Here is a 12,971-nt window from a genome sequence, read left to right on the forward strand (position 1 = left end):
TCCTGTAAAACCTGAAGCTTTAAACCTGTGAGTATTAATATTTTAGTTCATATTTACCGGTTTTATTCATCTAAATGCATCTGCAGAACGTGCTACAGTACCTTTTTCCTTTATCTTTACATTTCATTTTCAGAGAAAAGAGGAAACTTTACAAAAATATTGATGTGATTTACATCATGATATATCGTGATAAGATGATTTTCCATATCTCCCAGCTCTGCTAGCACCTTACTTTATCCATCACCCCTTAAAGTAGACATATTATACCCTATTTCTCAAAGTTAACCTAGTTCCCTGGTGCATTAATGAACATGTCTGTAACATGGTTTGGTCAAAATACCTTCAGGATGAAGCACCACAGCAGTTCAATCACCCTGCCAAAACAGCCCTGTTCAGAACGGTCGGTTTTGATTGCCTGTCTCTTTAAATGCAAATGAGACACAGGAAACTACGTCAGCGTCATTTTTGGAAAAGCCATCATTTGCCAAGTGTATCCACTGGACACGTAAATCCTCTGAGGCCGGAAGTTTGTGTAGAACTCTGTGCTGCACTTTGCAGCCAATAATAGAACACTTTGCGGACTTCCGCTCTTCCAGATACTATTGCCCTCGCCTGCACGCTCCCGTTTTTTAGGGGACAAAGCGGAGCTCCACGAGACAACAATTCCAGGAATGTCTCATTCTGACGTAACAATGAGTGCGAAAGTCAACATAGCATGTATTATCTCCTGTACTTAGACTACGAAAACATGACTGAGTCATCTTTTTTCACACTTCGCCTACTCATAGGGCCTCCAGATTCCCAAATATAAGTATTAAAATTATTGAAAAGTCGATTTTGCATCATATGTCTCCTTTAGTATCAGAAACAACAGGAGAGAATTGTTTCTGGTTTCCTCCAGAAGTGAAAAAGTCCAGTATATTAATTGACACAAAGTCACCAAATAAATTTAAATGTCTTCCAATAATGGCCCATGTCAGGCTCCACCTACACAACAAACCTCCGTCTTTGTCCGCGTATTGATTGACCGCAGCGATCGTGTCGGGGAAAAGAAGTTAATGAAAGACATACATTAGCTTACTTTGTCTACTTTCAGGTTTGAAGACCAGCATCTGTGAATCAATATCTGTCCTCTGTGAATGTGAACGTTGGCCCACACTGACCAGGCAAATCAAATCTGAGGCTATCATGCCGTTACAAAATAGTGGCCTGATGTCTCCGGAATCCAACACACCCTCAGGCAAGACAACTTAGGTTATTACTTCTTAGGGGAATGAAAGAAAATGCAGAAGAGGAGAGAAGCAGCTTGATTGTGAATAAACTGGATGGACACGCATGCAGGCAGAGACAAATGTCAGTAAGTGTGTGTGTGTATATACATACATATGTGTGTATATATGTATGTATATATTGTGAAATGTACAATTCCCCACAGCCTGATGTGATGTGATAACAGGAGTTCACTTTGTAAACTCATCACACTCATGATTATTATCTGCACAGGATCCAAATGTCCATGTGTGTTTTTAAATTTAGATAGCCTATGCAAATATTGGCCATTACCTGAGAAGGCAGAGCATATGCTCATTTTAATCCCTTATCATCATAATAATAATAAAAGTAATGTATACTGTTGTATAAGTTATGTTACCACTGCAGGCCACAGCAAACTGAACACAGCTGCACCCTCAGCCCCTAAAGAAAGATATACAGGGACTCATAACAGCTGCTTTTGACGACACTGTAGCTCTTCACTGCAGATATGAGACAAAGACAGGAATTACCTTGTTTGACGAGGTGATGCAAAAGACACATTCAAGTGCAAAGCTTCTTGTCACTGCAACCACAACTTCTTTAAGCCACTATTAACAATCTATAGTATAATGGCACCAAACCAAAAATATACCAAATGAGATGTAGAATTCCAGGGAAAGTCACATAGGGGGAAGAAAGAGGCAGAAATAGGATATTTACTGTTATGCACACACAAAATTAAGTGATCATGTGCACCTCAGATGCGCATGACATGCACGTGTATCAGATGATGCTTTCATTCATATTTACTGTTCCCATCATCTCATTCTACCCAAAACAGAACAATTGCATCTGCCCTTGAGTTCAACGTGCTTGACAAACATAAACAGGTCACTTCTTGTTTTTGTTGTTGTGGACGCGCGTGGACGGAGATCCACGCAACAGTGTTTATATTTACGGTCAGCTTACAGGCGCGCGCGCGCACATTAAATGACAGGACACATTCACACTTAGGTGAGTTTTAATGACATATTATAATAAAGTTATAGTTATTTCATTTGGAAACATGGTCATGGGGAGACGGAACTCCCCACAGCTCTGCGCTGTCCGGAGCAAAAGATCAGAAAAGTGAAGGTTTTTTTTTTACCTTCGTGTCCAGACTTCTTTCTGCGCCCCTGCTCCCCACGCGGTCCGATCCTCATCTCCCGACACGACCCATCACCACAGGTAGAGTCCAGAGCGCGCAGCCAGAGCGCATGACCGTGCCAAAGAAAGAAAGAAAGTCTTGACAAGTAACTTCTTTAATCTGCTCTTTTTCCACCTACGCTCAGATTCACTTTTTCCTCTCTTCTTGTTTCTCTAAATCACTGGAGGGAAAGTCGCTCCTGCTGCACGAGTGATGGGCAGAAGCGTCTGAATGCCTCCGCTGTTCGTGCTCCGCGCTCCCTCCTGTCAAGCTTGCGACAATCACAGCTGACTGTGGAGGAGGCCGGCTTCTGGCATGGAGTTTCAAAATAAAGCTCACACCGGATGTCGCCGTTTGTAGTTTTGAAATTTGACCTGGTAGAAGTAGAAGATAATGTGTTTATTTATTTTAAACGCAGAAAAAAAGAGGGTGATGATGTCATGATGCAAATGCATCTAATTGAAGTTCAGTATGTAAAATGGACGGTGTGTTGAGTTTGGGGAAAGCAGGATGTTAATGGGGCTATTGTTAGGCTTGTACAATATATTTATTTAAAAAAATAAATACAAAGGAATAAAAGCAAAGTACACGTCATCATTAGTATTAGAATTTGATGCTACCTTATTTGCTGAGATGCACCAGTCAGTGAAAATCTTCAATCAGCGCACTGATTGTGGCTGCATGCCATTAAGGAGTTCTGAGGCCAGGGCCCTGTGATTGCACACATTAGTACACTTAACAGAGTCAATGTCAATTATATCTCTTCTTTTGCGTGTGCTTCTTTTTTGTATAGACTTTGATTTGATGATTTGAGTGATCATGTAATATTTTACAAAATCCTCTCTTGTGAGTGGTGTAGAATGCTCTTTTTTGGTCAAATTTTGGACGAGATGCTATGCTATGACTTTTGTCTCAAAATTTGGACGACATACTATAGAATGACATTTCTGTCAAATTTTGGATGACATACTATACTATGACTTGTTTTGTCAATATGTGGAGGAGATACTAAAGTATGAGTTTTCTGTCAAATATTGGACGACGTACTATAGTATGAGTTTTTTGTCAAATTTTGGACAACATACAAAAATATGATTATTTTAGTAAAATTTTGGACGACATACTAAAGTATGACTTTTTGGTAAAATTTTGGATGACATACTATACTGACTTTTTAAAAATATTACTTTTTTGTCAAATGTATGACATACGAACCTATGACTTTTTTGTCAAATTTTGGACGACATACTGAAGTATGACATTGAAAACAATGTAAACAGACTGCAATTTATTTATTTATTCCATGTATGTAAAAGCTAGTGTCACTTTTAACTGTCCTGTTAAACAGTTTTTCATTTTCTTTTCATTCTCACACACCCTGACCCTTGTCATTTTCATTTTATCCAACTCCTCTGCCTTAATAGAAAAGATGCATGGCGATGCTGCAGCCAGACAAATAAGATATTGTATAAGGCAGGGTCAGAGCGCTGTTCTGTGGCTGGGTGTTTGCATTAATATTGCTAATCAGCGAGGAGTTATCATGTGGATTTAGAACTGATGAATGGATACAGGGGGAAAAAAATAAATGGACCCACGGGGCCTGACGCGACCAGAGTGATGAATGAGGCAATACGGGGACAGTGAATGAATTAGTCTACATGATTCATTTGAGGAGTTTGAACCCAAGGTTTCCTTTTGTTTTCCTCTTGAGCTCACAGATAGTTCAGTGTGACCTACTCCGCTGTACAGAAATCACCCTTTATCTCCGCTCTCACAATGATGGCGATTGTTAAACTGTGTTCACCAGAAGTATTTCAGATACCAGAAGTAAACATATGATTTGGTTTAAAGCTGCAGTGCGTAACTTTTTTTGAAATGATGTAATTATTCTTCCCCTGCTTGGTCCTGTTTGGAAATCTGCAGACAAAATGTTTGCTTTTCTTTGTTCTAGTTGTTCATTTTAGGTAAGAAATGATGTATAAATAACTGGGCCTGAAATGAGCTTTCCCCGTTTTCAATGACCATGCAGCAACCGCCACTATTGTGGAGGGGGGCGTGGCAGCTGCCCGAGGACATGCAGGTGTGAAGGCGAGACTGGTGAAGGACACTGTTAACGCCTTAGTAAAGTGTTTACTGGCATTAAAATGAGAAGTAGGCTCATTGACTTCCATTGAAGAGTTCTACTCATTCAAATGGTGGCTATTTAAAATAGTTTACCATTAAAAGTCACATTTTTATTCATCAAAAGAGTTGCAAAATGAATAGAAAATATACTCAAGACATTGACAAGATTAGAAATAATGATTTTTATTCAAAATAATAAGTTGTCAGCTGTGCTTATATAATAATAAAGGGTTTTCTAATCATCCAGTAGCCTTCTAACGCGATTAGCAAACACAATGTACCATTAGAACACTGGAGAGATGGTTGCTGGAAATGGGCCTCTATACACCTATGTACATATTCCATTAAAAACCAGACATTTGCAGCTAGAATAGTTCATTTACCACATTAACAATGTATAGACTGTATTTCTGATTCATTTAATGTTATATTCATTGAAAAAAAAAGTGCTTTTCCTTCAAAAGTTTCTAAGTGACCCCAAACTTTTGAACCTGAAATGAATCACTTCCTGTGCGCTGACCTGATGAAGACGTGTTCATCTCGACTGCCACACAATGACAAATCAAAAGTGCCTCAAAGGTCCGTCAAACTATTCCGTGTTTTATCTTTTTCCCTCTGACGAGGAGCTGGAAATAGTCGTCCATTAACCTGAAGTCTGACTCGGTGCTCTCGGATTAATCTGATTTCAGGTCAGATGCTGTATGGCCTCAGTGTATGACTCTCTCAGTCTTCCTCCTCCTTGCAGGTGGTCATTAACAAAACACAATTTAATATCCAAGGGCCCTTGTGACCTTGAGCTGTCACAGCCTCATCTAAAGCCACCTCTGTTATTGGATAATTCCCCTCCGGCATATAAAGTATTACAACATCATTTTAATATGCATCTACTATATATATATATATAAGCAAACACCAATAGACATTTGTTGAGACCTTGTGTTCAGCTCCGTGCAATTTCCCTGCAAACCATGATTGATGCACAGACACTGAAGCGGTGAAATCAGATTGATCGTTGACTGAATGACATCTGAAACTGTCTTCAGTCATCTCATTTTTTTTGTTTTTTGCTCTCCCCTCCCGTTCAGCTGAGAGAATTCTGATGAATGAACAATGATGACATTTTATTCAGACACATTTTTCATTCTCGCTTTCCTTCTTCTCCACGCACGCACACAAAACGCAGTTTAAATGGCTTATTAATGGTTTTAAAAGTTGTTGCTCAAGATATTATTATGATTATATGACTCACATTTACATGTCCACAGACATCAGAGCTGCTGTTTTAACATGAACAGTAATTGCACATGTGAACATGGGCTCGTTTTTAATTTACTCCTGCTCATTAGATTGCATCTGTCATAGTTGTCAATCTTTATTTATCAAAGGTTTTCAAACTATTTTGATAATTCATTAATTGGTTTGAAGCCTTTTTTTTGATTAAAACAAGATTTCTGATAGTTTTAGCTTCTTAAATGTGAATATCTCCTTAGTTTCTTTGCTCCACATAACAAATAAATCAATAAAACTGAATCATTTTGGTTTGTGGACAAAACAAGACATTCAAGACACTTTATGGGCCAAACGATTAATCGATTGATCAAGAAAATATTAGACAAATTAACGGATTATGAAAACAATTGTTAGTTGCAGCATCTTACACTCGTGGTTTAATAGGGATTTGCAGACTGGCACAATCCTCCTTGTGGCTGACATGTGACTTTTAAGACTTTTGTTTACCCAACAACTCCTTACATAACTTTGTGTTTCTGAAAGAAAGTACCCGTATTCCGATGGCTTGGCTCCACTGTGTTCAAGTTTGTTTGCAAATGAAAGAAATATATAAATAGTGGTTGTTTGAAAGTGATACTTTCTATTCAAAGCAACATTGTTCAGGTCTTTTTTCATTATATATATTATTTGCTTATTGATGAAATATTTGCAGTGTGAGCTGTTAGGTTGAAACAAATGAAGTTCAATCTTAAATGTTATTTGGTGTTGTGAGCATGCATGCTTACTGTCGCGTGGGCGGTTGTTTCAGATAATGTCCCCCATGTCTTTCTATCCGTCTATCTCAGTGTTTATCCAAGGTTGTGTGCATGTGTACGTACAAAGCAGCGGCAGCGTTTCTAGGTTAGTTCTGAGCATAAAGCAATTGTCAGTGTATTTAAAGTGTTTGTGTATAAAAGACATTCATAGTCGTTGCAAAAGGGCGGAAATTTCCTGGTAAATTTCTAGAAACTTTCCATGGAAACTTCCGTTCTGGAATTTTGAAATATTACAAATTGGAAACTTTCCATGGGAATTAATTGGAATTAACTGGGAATTTTGGATAAATTAAAGAATCATATAGTTATATAGTAACATAAATACATATATGTGTATGTATATATAAATACATATGTATGTATGTACATATATACATATGTATATGTATGTATGTATGTATGTATGTATATATATATATATATACACATATGTATGTATATGTAAATACGTATATATACATATATATATGTATATATATATATATATGTATACATATACATACATACACACATATACATACATAAAGATTGATTGATTGATACATACATATGTATATTTACACGTATATACATATACATACATACATACATACATATGTATATATACGTATTTACATACATATATATACATATGGGGTGGAAGAACAGTTAAACAGTTAACTGTTAAATTAAAAAAATTCTCAAAATCATTGTACATGTGATGGAGGAATGCACAATGGTTAGTGCTACGTCCCTCTGACTGAGGAATAGCATATTATACTCAACTGTATTCACATCATATCTGATTGTTTTAGCCAAGAGTATGCTACAACATTTTTGTTTCACCAACTATATTTCCACACCTTCAAGTTTGAAAATATCCAGTTTATTCCCGTTAATTCCCATAAATTCCCATGGAAAATTCAACCCTATGTTCAGCACACCCACTAAGTGATAAACGTGCTTTCCTTATCTTTACTTCCAATTCCTCTTATTCCTTCTGATGTCTTCACTCACCCACACCTACATCACACTAATTCATTACACACACACACATACACACAGGCAGAGTCTCCATTAGTCTCTGGGGCCTTGACAGCTGTATTTAATTTGGTGACAGGAGAACATTCAGGGTGTGAGCGTAAGCTGCCTGGAGAGGCATTATTTACAGGGCAGCTGTGAAGAAAACACAATTTATACATTAGAGAAATAAGGCATATATTATTACCGTCGTGTCTGCCTGTAATCTATCGAAAAGCCTCAAGGTTGATGCTCGATATTAAAAATACATGTGATTGATATTGATATTGCTTTATGATGTGTATCAGCCAAAGGCCTTTTGAAGACCTGGGTTCCACGAGCGCATTTGTACGCATGATGTACGTGTTCTGCTTTGTGTGTGCGGTGGGAAACGAAGAGGAAACCCTGCAATATGCTTGCTCTTTACTTTTCTCATCCTGGTTTTTATCAGGGCTTAATGTTTATATACCTCCAAAGCAGATGTGTTTCTTCCAAATTAGTGTTTAATTCTTCTGCACATGAATCTCTCCTAATCACACTGGGACTATTTGTTTCGACGTCTCGCATTTAACAATTTTTGGATCTAAAATGATCAGCTAAAATGTTTTCATTGTTTCATTCACTGGGCAGAACTAAGACAAACTGAAAACCAGAAAAGCACTCGGAGAGCTCAGCCCCCCACAAAATAGCGATAAAAATAGTGATAGTGTCAACGGATCACGCCAAAAATCAGTTGTTCCTGGTCCCATTGCGGACAATTTCATCCAAATCCGTCCATGACTTTTGATGAGTTATGTTGCTAAAAGACAGACAGACAAACAAACTCCGGCGAAAACATCCTGGCGGAGGTCCAAAATGTCCACTTTCCACAGTATTATTTTGGTTTGTTTTTAATTTGTTTTTATTCTATGTCTCGCTTCTTTATTGTAGCATTTGAATTCATAGAATTCTAACTTTAATTAGCATAACCCTCTGCATTTGTGTTACAGCAGGAACATGCAGGGGATTAAGATGTAAATACCAAGGTAAACAAGATATCGCATTCTGTCAGAGCAGAGCTGTCACTCTCTGGTGTCAAGAACCTCTTTAATACTCGTATCTTCCACCTCTTCTGTGCAATTCTTTACCCACTCAACATGTAATTCACTCTTCAAGGTCTCCTGTAGTACTAAAGTGTTATATCAAAACACTAAATAATTTAACTGATCAAAAAAAAAAAACACCGTTCACAGTTTTCACATTTGATATAACACTCTCACCTTAGGGTTTATTTCTCAAGCACACAACATTAATCATTTATCCAGGATACAGCATGTTCAAGGTTATATGTATATATATATATACATATGTATTAAATTAAGAACCCTTATATACCCCCGTATATATATGTATATATGTGTACATATATATGTGTACATATATATATGTGTATACATGTATCTGTATATATATATGTATGTATATATGTGTATGTATATGCATATATGTATGTTTATATTTATATAAATGTGTATATACATATGTATGTCTTTATATACGTATATGTATATACATATATATGTATGTGTATACATAAATACATATATGTGCATATGTGTATATGTATATATGTACATATATACGTATATATACATATGTGTGTATATATATATATATATATATATACAGTACAGACCAAAAGTTTGGACACACCTTTCCATTTACTTGAATGAGGAAGTGTGTCCAAACTTTTGGTCTGTACTGTATATATATACACATGTACACAAATGTATGTGTATATATATGTATACATATATACACACATATATACATATACGTACATATATGTACCATATGTATTTATTCATTTAAGTAACAAAATAATAATATAATAATAACAAAATGCAAACACAAAAGTAGAATATGCTATTGGCTCACAAGGACCCGGACATGCCGCTGACCTGCCTGCAACCACGCGGACGTGATGATTTCACAGTCTGCTCGCCTGCGTGTGCAAAGCCTCCTCCTCAAGCATCTCACTGATGTGATAATAAAATCCAACCAAACGTGTAACTCATCTTGTTCTGCAACAAGAATACAAAGCAATCAATTAAAATAAATACATAAATAAAAACATGAAAAGTGAAGGCCTTTCTGCATGGTGTTTGTATGGTGTTTGCATGTTCTCCCCGTGTGTGGGGGGGGGGTTTTCTCCGGGTTCTCCGGTTTCCTCCCACAGTCCAAAAACATGCAATAGGGGGATTAGGTAAATTGGACACTCTAAATTGACCATAGGTGTGAGAGTGAGAGTGGGTGGTTGTCTCTAGCAACCAGGGAGTGACTGATTTATAAACCATTCTGGGCCCACGCGGCGGTATAGTGGCTAGCACGAGGCCTGGTTCGACAGAGGGCCTTTCTGTGTGGTGGTTTGCCATCAACTGCTACATTCAGACCTTTTTCAATCAAGCACGATGTCAACTCTGTACATTTTGATTTCATTTAGAGGAAAATAAACAATAAAGTGCATCACATAATGGGTAGACACACCACATTGAAGCCTTAGTTTATTTTGTGTGCACGCTAGGCAACCGGTGCAAGTTGACAAATCCAACAGACAAAGTCGTATCAACATTCATTTTGCGTCTCGTCTGTGTATGTCTCTAGACTTTGAGACGAGTGACAGCTAATCAAAACAAAAGTCAAAGTGACTGCTTGTTGAAATTTGAGGATGTGCAGAACTGACAGAGACAGGGATCTCCGTTTGTCTTGATGAGCAAATGCTGTCACGCCGCAATTAGTGTGTGCACTGACGTGACCAAATCATGACAAAGGGAGATTATGGAACCTGTTTAAGTAATCACTCAATTCCTAAATCTTACCACATGTGTTTTCCCGCCGAGCATCAGGCAGAAAGTTACCTTCATTCTTTCCAGCCGCCTTAATCTGATTTCCAGGGTTTAGTTGTGATCTTTGAGTTCCTGCTGTCTCCATCAGCCTCAGTGCAAAGCCAACAATCACTTTTCTCTGAGCTCTTGACCATGGTCAGATTAGGTGAACTGCAGTTGGCTTTTTAGACTCATACACTGGCCAATGAAGGGGGGGGGGGTTACTTTATTATTATTCACACTCACAGTCTTCCCAAAGCCTCTCCACAAGTAGCTGTTTTGTTGAGTGGAAACAAGTCAACCGTGAAATAGACAAAGCGGAGTGAATGTAAATTATTCCTCCATTATTTTTTTCTCATAAACAGTGAGATTTATAGCTGGAGTTTGTGCAACCAAATGAGAACAGCCATGACAAATGACTTCCAATGGTTGTTACATCAAAGTTATTATTGATTTGACACTATATCTTTCAACCTCATTTGCGAACTTGCAAGCTCAGGGCCAATGATCTGTTAGCTAGCTTTGCATCGTCAAATTTTGAACAAATGTGCAAAATTATGTTTTTCAGTTCTCTGAAAGACGGTAAAGCAGTAGAAAACGTAAAAGAGGCGCCACATGGGAAAAACAGACAGAAACCACACTTGATTGCTGCTGCCCATCGATAATAGAGCCTTGGGCGTCACGCGACTCATTTGGCAGGAAAAGCCTCTGCAAAAATGAACGGCACCAATGCTGGTTTCAAGCCATAAGAGTGCATCGCCCACTTTAAATTTATACAGAGTTCAAACGATGTACTGCTGAACTTCACTGACTAAACTCAACGGATGTCAACGATGGTGCTTTTCACGTATGGAAAAACTTCAGCCCTTCAGTATGCCTACATCTTATATATTACGTTATATATGATATTAATGCTAATGGATTCTGTAACAGATATGAAGTGATCACAACACGTGTTTCAAGCACGTTTTATGGCAATAATCCACTGCGGCCATCTCTCGGGATCATTGGGAATTCGCCAAAATGCTTTATGTCGTTGACTGTTTTGTTATCCCTGCACTCAACAGCAATCCATTCAGAAAACATTGACTTCCTATGAACACAGCGGGCAAAGAAATGAGTTGCCAGAATGTTGCTTGGCATGTACGTACGTCTATGGACGGCACGACTTCCTGTCAAAACGCTGTCTGTTGTTTTTTGGTCCTTACTGCGGAGTCACTCGGCTGACACGCTTTGGTTTGTTTCCTCACAAAATCTAAGACCTTGACCATCTTTTAGAAACAATGATTTATTGCTCTAAAGTGCACACAATCAGTTCGGTAACCCCCTCCCCCCCCCCCCCCAAAAAAAAAAATCTAAAACCCCCAGTTCCAAACGATACTATCGGTCAGCACAGCGACCATAAACCTGCCAACCAAATGAAGAAACGGAATACAAGCTCACCTTTAAACCTAAGGAACCCTTATGTTATAGTGCCACATAGTGTACAAACTGTGAACTGCTAATTATATATTTGGCTCCTGTAAAAAAAAAAAAAAAAAAGGCTTCACCAACATCCTGACAAGAAACCATGTTACTGACAGATAAATCTAAACACATAGCAGCTTTAACTACCAGTTTCATATCTCCTTGCTGGCCTCCTATTTTTTTTATTTTTTTTGGCACCATCTTACCTCTCAGAACTTCTTCTTCTTCACGCTCCATCCCGAGCTCTGAGGTCTAATAACTGGCTGCTTTAGGTTTTAGTGCCAAAATCATGACTTAAAACTCAGGGCGATCGTAGCCTTTTCTGTAGCTGCCCCTGAACTTTGAAACAAGTTACCCATGGAAATTAAATGTACCTCCACCATTACTAAACATTCGAAATGGCTTTTAAAGACCCACCTCTTCTCCTTGGCCTTCACTTAGTGGTTTTTACCATTTTACTATTCTGTTATGTTACCACTTTACTCCTATTTGTATTGATTTAATGTTGTATACCTGATACCTGATGATGTTACAGGTGAATATCTAAAGTCATCCGTGACGCAGACTAGCGGGCAAATTATTCTGCAAAAATGTTTGTCCTTGCGCTGTAGGGCAAATCTATGGAAGCCCATTTTCACCAGTAAAAAAAGAGGTAAAACTTATAAAAAAAAATAAGTCATAATTAAGAGGCAAAATGTCATAATTATGAGATAAAAAGTAGAAATTATGAGACAGACTAGAAGACGTTTTCTGTCATAATTTCGACTTTTTCTCTCATAGTGATGACTTTTATCTCATAATTTCAACTTTTGATTTCATAATTATGACAATTATCTCATAATTTCATTTTTTATCTCATAATTTTAACTTTTATCTCATAATTATGACTTTTTCTCATAATTATTACTTTAAATTTCATAATTATGACTATCTCATAATTCGACTTTTGTATCTCATAATTTCAATTTGTATTTCATAATTTAGATTTTTTTTAATCTCATAATTATGACTTTTATTTGAAGATTATTACTT

The sequence above is a fragment of the Microchirus variegatus genome (genome assembly GCF_963457635.1).
Source record: "Microchirus variegatus genome assembly, chromosome: 19".
Classification (NCBI taxonomy): domain Eukaryota; kingdom Metazoa; phylum Chordata; class Actinopteri; order Pleuronectiformes; family Soleidae; genus Microchirus; species Microchirus variegatus.